Here is a 10,393-nt window from a genome sequence, read left to right on the forward strand (position 1 = left end):
TTATGATCTTGCTTTGTTTCACTTCAGCGTCCAATGTCCATTGACTTGAAGTGGGTATTCCTTGAAAATCCCAGGATTAGTATCACTGTACTGAATTACCAGTTCTAGTCTCTTTCACAGCCCCACCCATGGAAGGAGGTATTAACCAATCAGAGTATCAGAACCTGCTCCTAACAGTTCTGCACATTAGGTGGCCTTGACGCCTCCCATGAATGTTCTATCGATTAAAAGTGTGAAATCTGAGGCATTGTGAACATTTTAAATATTGAAATGAAGATCAATTCTTGAACTGCACTGACAGCTATTTGTTGAAGGACACACAGGTTGGAATAAAACACAACCTAAAGGAAGGATCATCCAGTGGTTAGAGCCAGGTGCTAGCCTAGGTCTTGGGAGGCAGAGGTACAATTCTCTGTTCCCACACAGACCTCATGTGTGACTGTGGGCACATCACTTAGCTTCTCTGCCTGTAAAAGGGGGATGGCAACACTTGTCTACTTCACAGGAAGACCAAGAGGTTAAATACATTAATAATTGTTTAGTCAGTGATTTGGGATCTACAGCTGAAAAGTGCTCTTTACGAGTTAGGGATTCTTATTAAAGATTTTCTTCTTAGGACAGAAGTTTGTGGCAGCCTTTCACATCATTTAGATTTAATCTGTTATGTTCTCTCCACATATCTGAATTTCTTCTTGCGCACTTCAATTTAAAAAAAAAAGTCTTCAAGTTACTAGTGAGATGTTTTGTAGGGTTACATACTCTCCCAAGAGGAGTGGTGGATATCCCCATAACTGAAGATATTTAAAAATGAGGGGAGAACGTCCTGAATGGATCAGTAACTGAAAGGAAGAGAATAGAATAGAATAGAGATTAGCTGACTGGAATAGAACAGACAGGTACATCTGTGATAATCCTGCACTGACCCCTAGTGGGTTTGCTTGAAATGACCTTTTAATTTTGTAGCATAACTAAGGCCTCTGATTCCCTGTTACTCTCACATTGAGTTTTTGCATGGCGATGTTTGGGCTCCCTCTCACTGTGTGTCTGGCGCAGTAATACACAGCCGTGTCTTCTGCTCTCAGGCTGCTGAGTTGCAGGTACATAGTGCTGATGGAGTTATCGGTGGTGATGGTGAATCTGTCCTTAAAGGACTGGGAGTAGATGGTAGCACCATTTTCCGGGTCAATTCTTCCAACCCACACTAGTCCTTTCCCAGGAGCCTGCTGGAGCCAGCTCATGTAATAGCTAGTGAGCGTGAACCCTGATGTTTTACACAATATCTTGAGAGACTCTCCGGGCTTCTTTATTTCTGCCCCAGACTGGACCAGCTGAACCTGTGATTGGCCACCTGGAAGGAAGGTACAATGATTATTGACACATCTGGACTCATCCCCATCATCCTCGTAACCCTTAGCCACCTTCCCATCCTCTCCATGCTCCCCTTACCTTGGAAAGCAGCCACCAAGCAAAGATAAATAAAAAAAACGCCTCATATTTTCTGCAAGAAAACAGCGCACTCGTATTGTCCGTTGTACAAGCAGGTGACTGTGGTGCTGTTTGGATGTGACCAATCCAGAGAAGAAAAGAGGTTGACTTTTAAAAAGGAAGCTCCCACACTGATTTTGCATAAGCACTCAACGCATACAGCAGCACGGGATATAAAAGTGTGAAGATACTGAGAGAAGTATTTCCTTCTTGCCTAGCCCAATGGGATTCTTACCTAGCTGGGGCTTTTAGGTGCTACACAAATTGTTTTCAACACTGGTCTCTTCATTGAATTCAGAGGGCTTTGGGTTAGACCTTAAAGGGTGAACATGAGTTTGCAATAACTTTTGTGTTCAACTGAGATAAGAGTAGGAGTGAAATTCTGCCAGATGTAGAGGGCCAGAACAAGATCAATGTACTTCTGATCATAAGAACATAACATACTTCTAAACAATGAGAGAATGGTGGACTTAATTGCTTATGAATGACTAATAATTAAAATGCTGATGTTATTGAAGTACTTCCCAACGGTAATGCTTTGGGAACTCTAGGGCAGTGCATCCGACGAAGTGGGGATTCACCCACGAAGGCTCATGCTCCAAAACGTCTGTTAGTCTATAAGGTGCCACAGGACTCTGCTGCTTTTACAGATCCAGACTAACACGGCTACCTCTGATACTCTAGGGCAGTGGTTCTCAAAGCGGCGCGGGCCGAGGGATGTGCTGGTCACTGCTTCCTGCAGCCCCCATTGGCCTGGAACGACGAACCAGGGCCAGTGGGAGCCGTGATCGGCCAAACCTGCGGACGCTGCAGGTAAACAAACCATCCCAGCCCTACAGCGGATTTCCCTGGCATGCCAAAGGTTGCCAATCCTTACTCTAGGCACATTTGAATTAGGTTCATTTAAAAACTATAGTTTAATTGTTGCAATGAAAAGGTATGATTTTGATCAGCACACAATTCAGGTTAAACTGTGTTAAATTACCCTTCATACTCCATTTTACTACTTAAAGTTTTGAATTTTCAATTTTTCAAAACCCAAGAAACTTAAAAAAAAGGCTTCAGGAAATTTGAAAACATGAAAAAATCAGTACATTTTCAAATTGCTAAGTCGTGTTTCAAATTTTGACAAAACAGGTTTTTTTTCCCAGCTATCTCTGGTAGTTCCTCATTGATTTGTGTGAATTTAATAATTAATTACAGATTTTACAAAGCATAATTATAATTTAGTTGCACGTTAAGAGTAACGTAAGTGCAGTGGCTATATTATACAAGGTTAGAATTTACCAATTGTCTTATATAGCATAATTAGTGCTGTTAGTTTGAGATTTTGACCCCCACTCCCACCCCCAAAGTAGATTTGAACAAGCAATCACCAGACTTTAAATTCTCAGGCTGTGTCAGTCAGGTAAAGCCTAAAGCCGAAAATGCCTGTAAACACGTGTATATGTGAGTGACTGGGTAGCTGTGGTTCTCCTAGTCCGTTCACTGGAACGATTTATGTACACAAAGCCCTCGTACGCACAAGTGTTTGCATGACTGGGAACTGCATTCTATGATTTCTGTACTTGATTGTCTTGTTTTGTGTAAGTAATTATGTAAATGCATTTTGGGGAGTTTTGACTAATACGAAATGTTATTCCCAAAGAACTGACAATGGGATTTTTCAATTACCTTAAAGGCGATAAATAGGATCAGATTTCTAAAGCTAAGGGCCTAAAATGCAGCTCGGCACCTAGTGGGGTTTTTAAAAGTGCTTAGATGCTGAACCCTCCTAGTTTTAAAAAAAAAATTGGCTCTGATGTCCAACTTTTAGGCATCACTGGCATTCACGAAACACCTGCCCAGCTGCTGCCTAGCCCTGTAGGTACCTAAATCCCCTACATGCATAACTTTCTGTGCATACAATCAGCTAGGCACCTAAGGCTGGTCAACACTGCAAGAAAAAGCCCGGTCAATGACTCAGGCTCCTGGGGCTAAAAATAGCCATTGTAGGGGTTGGAGCCCAGGCTCTGAGAACCTCCCCTCGTGGGGCCTTTCTGCGTCCTGGCTCCAGGACAAGCCTGAACATCTCCCCGGCTATTTCAGCATGCGAGTCTGAGTCCGTTGACTCTATACACTTCCACTGTGGTGCTTAGCTCTTTGCTCCTAACAACAGTGAGGTCCATCTTCTACAGCTGCTCCATTTTCATGTGCATATTATCCAAAAACAGCCACTCGTCGGGGGTGTGCAAAGCAGCAGCAGTGCTCACCCTTTGGCTAACCCCGTTCACATGCCACCTCGGGGAGGAGAACGTAAGAGAGGTTTTCAAGGACACACTTGGATGGGAAGGCTGCTTCACTTCAAAAGAGTCTGAGAAACTTTACATTGTGATTCGTAGTTTGCAAAGATCAAGGAAAGAAGTGGAGGTCAAAGACGGAGTCATGGGTGAAATATTCAGAGGCATCAAAATGATTTAGGATCCTAAATTTTTACAATTGATTTAGGGCCAGATTTTTAAAGAAATGTGGCATCTAAAGAGGCATATACATGCCTAATGGGACTTTCAAAAGGATTTCAGTGTGCAAATCCCATTAAGTGCCTATCTGCACCTTTATGCACACAAATACTGGAAAAGAAATCTGTCCCTTTAGACAATTAGGAGCCTGATTTTAACTGGGAAAAAAAAAGAATTTAAGGTTTCAAATCCCCAAGTCATGTTTGAAAATGGGACTTAAGCACCCAATTGCCTTTACAAATCTGGCCCTAAGTCTCATTAGGAGTTGAAATCAATGGGAGTTAACAGCAGATTTTTAAAGGTATTCAGCCACCTAAGGATCTCAAGTGACTTAGGTGCTTTTAAAGTTTTACATGGGCCCCATGTTCAAAAGCAACGGAGGGCGCCATGGTCTCACTGGCTCAGTGTGAGCCTGGGAGCGGGGTTTCAATGCTCTGCTGTAAGAACAGGAACATTCTCACCCGGGCACGTCATGAATAACGCTAGAAGTTCGTCGTGGCTGTCGTGGAGTCCGTGGCTTTACCAGGCCTCCGTGACTTCTAGGGTTCCAGGAGGCAGAGGCGGGACTGTGCGCCCTGCACCTGGGGCTGGCTGGAACCAGGACCCTGCAGCCCCAGCCCTGCTGCTGCATCAGGGGCCATGAGCCCCATCCTGGCTTCCCAGGGCCATGCTCCCCCTCTCCCATGGCTGCAGTGGGTGTGTGGCAGGGGCTGTAGCTGGGGCCATGCACTCCAGTCCTGCAGCCATGGCCAGCTCTGGAGCCGGGGCAGTGCCCCCCCCCGGCTCCCCCCCCGCTGGGGTCCCTGGAGCCGGGGCTGTGCCCCCCCTGGCTGCACCCCCGCTGGGGTCCCCAGAGCAGGAGCTGTGCCCCCCCGGCTGACCCCCCGCTGGGGTCCCTGGAGCCGGGGCTGTACCCCCCCTGGCTGCCCCCCCGCTGGGGTCCCTGGAGCTGGGGCAGTGCCCCCCCTGGCTGCACACCTGCTGGGGTCCCCGGAGCCGGGGCTGTGCCCCCCCCCGGCTACCCCCCCGCTGGGGTCCCTGGAGCTGGGGCAGTGCCCCCCCTGGCTGCACACCTGCTGGGGTCCCTGGAGTGAGGGCTTGGGCCCCCCCTTGGCTGCCCCCCCACTGGGGTCCCTGGAGCCGGGGCTGTGCCCCCCCTGGCTGCACTCCCGCTGGGGTCCCTGGAGCCGGGGCTGTGCCCCCCCCGGCTGACCCCCCGCTGGGGTCCCTGGAGCCGGGGCTGTGCCCCCCCCGGCTAACCCCCCGCTGGGGTCCCTGGAGCCGGGGCTGTGCCCCCCCTGGCTGCCCCCCCCGCTGGGGTCCCTGGAGCCGGGGCTGTACCTCCCCTGGCTGCCCCCCCCCGCTGGGGTCCCCGGAGCCGGGGCTGTGCCCCCCCGGGCTGCCCCCCCCCCCCGCGGGGGTCCCCGGAGCCGGGGCAGGGCCCCCCCGGCTGCCCCCCCACTGGGATCCCCGGAGCCGGGGCAGGGCCCCCCCGGCTGCCCCCCCGCTGGGGTCCCTGGAGCCAGGGCAGGGCCCCCCCCGGCTGCCCCCCCGCTGGGGTCCCTGGAGCCGGGGCTGTGCCCCCCCTGGCTGCACCCCCGCTGGGGTCCCTGGAGCCGGGGCTGTGCCCCCCCTGGCTGCCCCCCCGCTGGGGTCCCTGGAGCCGGGGCTGTGCCCCCCCTGGCTGCCCCCCCGCTGGGGTCCCTGGAGCCGGGGCTGTGCCCCCCCCCGGCTGACCCCCCGCTGGGGTCCCCGGAGCCGGGGCTGTGCCCCCCCCTGGCTGTCCCCCCGCTGGGGTCCCTGGAGCCAGGGCTGTGCCCCCCCGGCTTCCCCCCCGCTGGGATCCCCGGAGCCGGGGTTGTGCCCCCCCTGGCTGCCCCCCCCTGGGGTCCCTGGAGCCGGGGCTGTGCCCCCCCTGGCTGCCCCCCCGCTGGGGTCCCTGGAGCCAGGGCTGTGCCCCCCCGGCTGCCCCCCCGCTGGGGTCTCTGGAGCCGGGACAGTGCCCCCCCTGGCTGCCCCCCCCCGGGGTCCCTGGAGCCGGGGCTGTGCCCCCCCGGCTGACCCCCCGCTGGGGTCCCTGGAGCCGGGGCTGTGCCCCCCCTGGCTGCACCCCCGCTGGGATCCCCGGAGCCGGGGCTGTGCCCCCCCTGGCTGCCCCCCCCCGCTGGGGTCCCTGGAGCCGGGGCTGTGCCCCCCCTGGCTGCCCCCCCGCTGGGGTCCCTGGAGCCGGGGCAGTGCCCCCCCTGGCTCCCCCCCCCGCTGGGGTCCCGGGAGCCGGGGCTGTGCCCCCCCTGGCTGCCCCCCCGCTGGGGTCCCTGGAGTGAGGGCTTGGGTCCCCCCCTGGCTGCCCCCCTGCTGGGGTCCCTGGAGCTGGGGCAGTGCCCCCCTTGGCTGCCCCCCCCCCCGCTGGGGTCCCTGGAGCCGGGGCTGTGCCCCCCCTGGCTGGCCCCCGCTGGGGTCCCTGGAGCTGGGGCAGTGCCCCCCCTGGCTGCACCCCTGCTGGGGTCCCTGGAGTGAGGGCTTGGGCCCCCCCTTGGCTGCCCCCCCACTGGGGTCCCTGGAGCCGGGGCTGTGCCCCACCTGGCTGCACTCCCGCTGGGGTCCCTGGAGCCGGGGCTGTGCCCCCCCTGGCTGCCCCCCCGCTGGGGTCCCTGGAGCCGGGGCTGTGCCCCCCCGGCTGCCCCCCGCTGGGGTCCCTGGAGCCGGGGCTGTGCCCCCCCTGGCTGCCCCCCCGCTGGGGTCCCTGGAGCCGGGGCTGTGCCCCCCCTGGCTGCCCCCCCGCTGGGGTCCCTGGAGCCGGGGCTGTGCCCCCCCTGGCTGCCCCCCCGCTGGGGTCCCTGGAGCCGGGGCTGTGCCCCCCCTGGCTGCACTCCCGCTGGGGTCCCTGGAGCCGGGGCTGTGCCCCCCCTGGCTGCCCCCCCGCTGGGGTCCCTGGAGCCGGGGCTGTGCCCCCCCTGGCTGCCCCCCGCTGGGGTCCCTGGAGCCGGGGCTGTGCCCCCCCTTGGCTGCCCCCCCGCTGGGGTCCCTGGAACCGGGGCAGTGCCCCCCCCCGCCTGCCCCCCCGCTGGGGTCCCTGGAGCCGGGGCTGTGCCCCCCCTGGCTGCCCCCCCGCTGGGGTCCCTGGAGCCGGGGCTGTGCCCCCCCTGGCTGCACTCCCGCTGGGGTCCCTGGAGCCGGGGCTGTGCCCCCCCTGGCTGCCCCCCCGCTGGGGTCCCTGGAGCCGGGGCTGTGCCCCCCCTGGCTGCACTCCCGCTGGGGTCCCTGGAGCCGGGGCTGTGCCCCCCCTGGCTGCCCCCCCGCTGGGCTCCCTGGAGCCGGGGCTGTGCCCCCCCTGGCTGCCCCCCCGCTGGGGTCCCTGGTGCCGGGGCAGTGCCCCCCCTGGCTGCACTCCCGCTGGGGTCCCTGGAGCCGGGGCTGTGCCCCCCCAGGCTTCCCCCCCGCTGGGCTCCCTGGAGCCGGGGCTGTGCCCCCCCTGGCTGCACTCCCGCTGGGGTCCCTGGAGCCGGGGCTGTGCCCCCCCTTGGCTGTCCCCCCGCTGGGGTCCCCGGAGCCGGGGCTGTGCCCCCCCTGGCTGCCCCCCCCGCTGGGGTCCCTGGAGCTGGGGCTGTGACCCCCCTGGCTGCCCCCCCGCTGGGGTCCCTGGAGCCGTGGCTGTGCCCCCCTGGCTGCCCCCACCGCTGGGGTCCCTGGAGCTGGGGCTGTGACCCCCTGCCATGGCAGGGAAACCCAGCCTGTCAGTCACCCCACCCATGGGACTCAATTCCCCCCCCCCCCCGCCCCATCCCTACCCCTCCGTTATCTTTTAGTAAAGTCAAGGACGGGTCATGGGCTCCATGAAGTTTTGTTTATTGCCTGTGAGCTCTCCACGACTTTATTAAAAGTTACCATGACAAAAATCTTAGTATATATAAGTAAGGCTCCCTGATGATCAGAAAAGCAGAGATAATGGAGGCTTTAGTGAGAGTGGTTTAAAGGTTGCCCGGTGATAGTCGTGCCCTTCCGGAACATCGAGTTCAGCAAAACTTCAAAGCTATTGCTTGCAAGACAGTTTTATGTCAAAAGTCTTTTATTCAAACTTTTATCCCTTAAAAATTGCACACAGTAGGACAATCGGACAGTCACTCTTAAAATCTCTCTCTCATATGGTGTGGTTAGTTGAGAAAGCAGCAGGCAGCGGGGAAACCACAGACTCTCAGCTGGAATTTCAAATGAAAGAGAAATGCCATGTGGTTTTCACAGCTGACCACAGCTGCAGGTGGAAGGAAGAGCTGCCAGATCTCTGTTCTTCACTGTTCTGCTACCGTCACTTGCTCAGTAGCAGGTATAGCAGCGTCTATCTCATTCCCCTACCTGTGTTATCAATGCCCCAGTCATTGGACAGGGCACCGCATGCTCTCACTTCCTGACCCTTCCCTCCTTCCGCGTGGTCACTATGCAATAGACTTCTCTGTCTCGTTCCGCAAATTCTGCTGCCCTCTGGAGACCACTGCACCAAGGAATTCGTGTTCCCTCTCGGCCATTGCAAATTGGTGGCAGATTAGGATTAGAATCCAGATCACCTCCCTCCTGGCCAGCATTGTCACCGATATCAGATAGATATAGAGTAGCTCAAAAGATACACCATGGCTCAAACACAAATGGTCCTTTCTGCCATTCAAATCCACAGGCTATTAATACTGGCATTTCCATAACACCTTAAGGGTGCGAACCGGCAGGGTTCCAGTGTGTCAGGTGCTGCCCATACACCCCACAGGAGACAGGCCTTGCACTCAGGAGGTTTCACTCTAAACAGATAAGGCTGACAAAGGAATCAGAGACAGGGGAAGTCACTGGCTTGACTTCACATTGTAGATCAATGTCACAACCAAGGACAGAACCAAAATTTCCTGATTCCCCCTGCAGTGGCCTAGCCAGCAGACCATGCTGCTTCCCGATCCCGATTCAATTTGAAGAACAGACATTAAAATTGTAGAGACCAAAGCCCTAAACCTCTCAGGCTAAAATTCAACCCTTTGGAGAGGCAGGAGAACACGGCCTGTTCCACAGGGAACTCGTACTCTGAGCACTGATGTGGGACTCCACTGACGTACAGGGCCTGTCACTGTCCTTCTGGCCCGGAGTGCAGTTCATGGAAGACACAGATGGGGAAGTGAGAGGAGGCCAGTTCCAGGGGAGATACTGTAGGAGAGGAAGCCAGGCAGTGACCCCTGTGCGTCTGTAGCACAGTAGTAAGTAGCCGTGTCTGCAGCTGTGAGACTGTTTATCGTTAGTTTGCCAGTGGAGCCGCTGGTGGAGGGGGTGACGCGTCCTTTGAACTCATCCACGATGTGGGTTGAATGACCTGTTCTGGAGGCTGCCAGCCAGACCAGACTTTTCCCCTGGGGCAGGCGGAACCATTGCATATGACAGTCATTGATGTTATACCCAGAGACGACACAGTCCAGAGTAAGGGACCTGCCTGGCTCCGCCTGGGCAGAACTCGGCTGGGTTGGAGTGATCGCGGCCCCGCAGCCTGTAAAAGGAATAGAGCAGAGATATTGTTACATCGCACCAGAGCAGGCCTCCCTGTAATCTCCAAAATACATGACAGAGGAAGGGGCAAGACCCCCTCCCATGGGCAGTTACAAAATGACCTGCCCAGATAAAACTGACTTTTCCCCTTCACCCCAGAGTCACAGATTGGGTTAAGTATCAGAGCCTCGATCCAGTGCTGTCATTAGTCCCTTAGAGGCATGAAAGAACCCAACACCTTTCAAGAGTCTGCACTTCCCAGCCCACCTGACAGGCTGCACCATGAGATAAGGCAAAGACAATGTAACAGCAGCAGCATGGCTGCCGAGGAGCTTTGCTTTAGCACAATGGCGTTGTGTGAAATATTCCCTGTGACGCTATCACCCTACGTTCTTAGATCCTCCCAGGAAGGCAAGCGAGTTTGCATGTCAGAAGCTTTGCATCTTCCTTCTGTCTTTCCCCCACCTACTCTCCACCCACCCATTGGCTAGTGGAGTGGGACTCAGGCGATCTGTGTTCAGGCTGAAGTTAGCTACTGAACTCCCTTTGAACCTCATTGGGAGCCATGTGCCTAACTCCCCTAGGGCCCCCTCGAATAGCTCAACTTCTCTTACCAGTGCTGCCACACGCTCACTGTGTGATGGGAACAGAGGGTCAGTCCTGTCCATCTAGCTCAGTTCTTCAACAGGAGCCAATACCAAGTGCTTGAACAGAAGCTGCAAGATTGACTCTGGTAGCGACCTATGGGATGCCTTAGCCATAGGGGAATGTTCTCCCAACCACATTCAGTGAAAGGTTGACGTGCTTGCTCAAAACAACAGAGACCTTGGGCCATCCGCTCTGGCTTTCACTCCATTCCCCATCAAATAACGATGGCTTCCTGCCATTCATGGCTGTCC

Source organism: Mauremys mutica, chromosome 13 (genome assembly GCF_020497125.1).
Source record: "Mauremys mutica isolate MM-2020 ecotype Southern chromosome 13, ASM2049712v1, whole genome shotgun sequence".
Classification (NCBI taxonomy): domain Eukaryota; kingdom Metazoa; phylum Chordata; order Testudines; family Geoemydidae; genus Mauremys; species Mauremys mutica.